The sequence below is a fragment of the Ochotona princeps genome, chromosome 12 (assembly GCF_030435755.1).
Source record: "Ochotona princeps isolate mOchPri1 chromosome 12, mOchPri1.hap1, whole genome shotgun sequence".
Taxonomy (NCBI): domain Eukaryota; kingdom Metazoa; phylum Chordata; class Mammalia; order Lagomorpha; family Ochotonidae; genus Ochotona; species Ochotona princeps.
Genome location: NC_080843.1, coordinates 22,524,684 through 22,528,672, shown reverse-complemented (window position 1 = coordinate 22,528,672; position 3,989 = coordinate 22,524,684).

Below are 3,989 nucleotides of genomic sequence, written 5' to 3'. Positions count from 1 at the left end.
AAGTGGTGTTCATTGTGGTTTTGATTTGCGATTCCAAGATGACTTTCATTATTAGCTTTTAGAAATTCTGCTGAGTGTGTTAATTGTACATGATCCTAAGCGCTCTGCCTCCAAAGGGTATAGAGTTGTTGACAGAAACACTGAGATCTATCCCCACTCAAGGTACTTGCTGTTTCTCCGAATATTTCAGAAGTTGGAATGAGAAGCCTTCTGCTTTATTCCAGGAAGTTTTACTGAACTTTAGGACTGAAACCTTGGGTATCTGCCCATCTAAGCTGCTCCTTAATCCTACTGTAGTTTCACACCAATGTAAGAGTTTTGCTCATGTTATATTACTTAAAACTAGATGAAAACAAAACAAGAGAGTATAAATTTTTGTTCCAATTTTAAACCCATAGAAAATTTTAGCATTTGAGATTCCTTAATGAAGGCATCAACTTTTTGAAATCCATCATTATATGTGAGCACTTAAAATGTTTACTTAAAGAAGACGTTTAAATGAAATAGAAAAAAAAAGAAACTCAAGAGACGTAAGAGATGTTAAAGGATGTAGAGGCATTTCTCTCTTTTATTTAACTTACTTTTAGATCGTTCCATGTAATGCTTTATTCTTATTTATTTATCTATTTATGTTAAAGATTTGTTTATTTTTATTGCAAAGTCAGATATGCATAGAGGGGGAGAGACAGAGAGGAAGATCTTCCATCCGATGGTTCACTCTCCAAGTGACCACAACGGCTGGTGCTATGCCAATTCGAAGCCAGGGGCCAGGAACTTTCTCCAGGTCTCCCATGCTGGTGCAGGGTCCCAAAGCTTTGGGCCATCCTCGATTGCTTTCCCAGGCCATAAGCGGGGAGCTGGACGGAAAGTGGGGCCTGTGGGATTAGAACCAGCACCTGTATGGGATCCAAACTGGCATCCAAATGAGATCCTGGTGTGTGTGAGACGAGGACTTGAGCTGCTTGGCTACTGCACCAGGCCCAAGAAAAAACACTTTTATCTGTTATTATCATAGAGCTTCCACTGCCTTAGATTCTATATGTATGCTTTCATGTGTGTGCACATTTTTGTGTATGTATGTATGTGTGGGTATATATAAATAAATATAATCCTCTGTTTTGCAGAAATGCAATTCAATTTTTTCTGATATGGGGTTGAAATACATAAGAAACCTTTATTCAACAGACTTTACCATACTAGAGAATGTCTGTGTGTACCATTTCCCCTGGAAAATGGAGCCAAAGTACTGGAACCGTTTTAAAGTTTTTGAATATGAATTGAACTTTAATTGGGCAAGATCATGCCAATTCTGTGTTATTTAATATTATGGCTAGAGATACATTATAAGTATTAACTAATCTTTTACTGAGAAACCTCAATATGATCATATTTAACCCAAGAAAAGCTAACCCTGAGGCTCACTTGTGAAAAGTGGCGAAGGGAATACAACTTTAGTGGGGTAAAGCTTGGCCGGTCAACAAGGCTGATGAGTGAGGTTGGTTTTATGGGCCGCTGGTAACAAAACTACAATCAGTGAAATTTACCACTTTGCTCTTTTCCCAGAAAACACATAGCTGCAGCCTAATCATGAGACAAGGAAGAAAATTCTATAAAGTATCTGACTCTAACTCCCCAACAGTGTCAAAATCATCAGAAGTAAAGAAAGTTTGAGACTGTCTCCACCAAAAAAGGAATCAGGAGGCATAACTACTAAAAATGGCGTGCGTAATACCAGCAGAAAATGGACACACTGACATCCTGAGAAGATCAGAAAATTTGAGTGAAATAGGAACTTTGGTTAATAACAATAAACATTGTTAAACAACACTGACTCATTTTTGTACCTAATATGGCTTACCAAATATGAAGTGCCAACAATAGGGGAAACTCAATGTAGGGTGTATAGGAACTCTCGGTACTCTCTCTTCAATATTTCTACAAATCTGACCTGTTATAAAAGATAAAGTTCATTTTAAAAATACTAACCAAAAAGCCAGTTTATTTTAAGAATAGTTCACTGGGGCTTATTATTTTTATTTTATCTAAAAATTAATTAAATTGAGAGCTGTGATAGGGATATCTCTGATTTTCTGTTTTTTTTTATTTGTAATTTTATGACAAAATTCCATTGGCTCTAAGATTTCCTTTACTCTTTCCCTAAATTCCCTCCCCACAACTGATTTCCCCCATACTATTACAATAGTATAGTGTTTCATGAGCAGTCATAAGTCCATCATTCTCCTGTTTAAGCGTGTCCTGACATTGCCGTTACAGACAATGGCAGACAGTCCAGCATCCTATTGTCAAGATATATCCAACAGTTTCATTGGGAGTCCATCTTTGATTTAGAAGTACAGAAGCCTACTGCATTGTATCTTCACATCTGGACATGATAGTCTCCATTACACAGTTACTGTACATTCCCTTAAATGCAAAGTCAAAAACAAAATCAACAACGGGAATAAAGTTAAAAAACTTTACAACACCATGGAGTAAAATGCTACCAAATAACCAATGTGTCAATGAAGAAATAAAACAGAAAACAGAAAACCTTCTTGGAGAAAATGGTGTTACTCTATGATCAATGAGTCAATGAAGAATTTAATAAGAGAAAATAAAACTATTTTGAAGAAATGAAAGTAAAAACAAAAATATAAAAAAAAACACTGGATCGCAGCAAAAACAGTATTGAAATGCTTATTGATTTTACATTTTGCATGAAGGTTGCCTTTCTCCTCGAATAGCTGCAACAGCCAGAGATCCCAGTAGCAGGAAGCTGAAGTCTTGAGTGAAGCTGGGATTTGAACCCAGACACTCCAGTATAATAAGTGGGCATCCTAACTGGCACCTTAACCAGACTGATGGTTGTATTTTTTTCCCATTTAAAAAACAGAATATTCAATTTGAAGAGTTCTCTATATATCCTAGTCAACAGTTATTTGTCAGATGTGGGTTTTGCAAATATTTTATCCAATTCAGTCATTTTCCTTCTGATTATCTTGATAGTGTCTTTTGCAGAACGAAAGTTTTTTATTCAAATGGATTCCAGCCGATCAATTATTTCTTTTATGGATTGTGTCTTTGATGTTGTTTCTAAAAAAAAAAATCATTGCTGTAACTAAGATAATCTATATTTTCCTCCCATGTTATCTTTCAAGAGCTTCATAATTTTGTATTCTACACTGACATTTGTGACCCATTTTTGGTTCACTTTTCCTAGGGTGGTAAGGTTTCTGTCTGCAGAGTCTATTCGATTTTGTGCAAATGGTGACCCCACTCACAGCCCACTCTTCCACACATTCATTGCAAAGGATATCTTTGCTCCATTGTGTTAACTTTGTTTCATCAAAGTTGTAACTCTAGCTTTTTCTTTTGTCCCATTACTGTATATATATATTTTTCACCAATGACTCAGTGTCTTTATTACTGCAGCTTTATGGTAAAATTTAAAGTTGTTCTTAAGTGTAATTTACTCTTTCTATAAATTCCTAATCGTATTGGTCATAGTTTTTTTAAAATTGCTGGGCAAATTATACAAACAATCCTGCTGTATCAGACTCTAGTTCTGATGTTTGTTCAGTCTCTTTAAACCATGAATTATGGAGTGGGTGTTTGGCACAGTGGTTAAGTGACTGCTTGGGACACCTATATCTCTTATCAGAGAACCTGGTTCAAATCCCTAGTGCTGCTTTTCTGATTCAGCCTCCTGCTAACATGTATCCTGGGAGACAGCAGGTGATAGTGACTCAGATGCTTGGGACTCTGCCAACCATATGGAAGAACTAAATTGCAGGCCGTGGCCCAGTCCCAGCTTTTGTGGCAGGCATGTAGGGAGTGAACTAATGAACGGAGCATCTCTCTTTTTTTTCCTCTCGTACTCTCTCTTTCAAGGTAAATGAAAAGAAAACAAACTTTTTAGAAGGGCTGTTTTTAAATAAATAGGTAAATACATAAAAATAAACTATGACTTACTTCCCCTTTCAGGATAA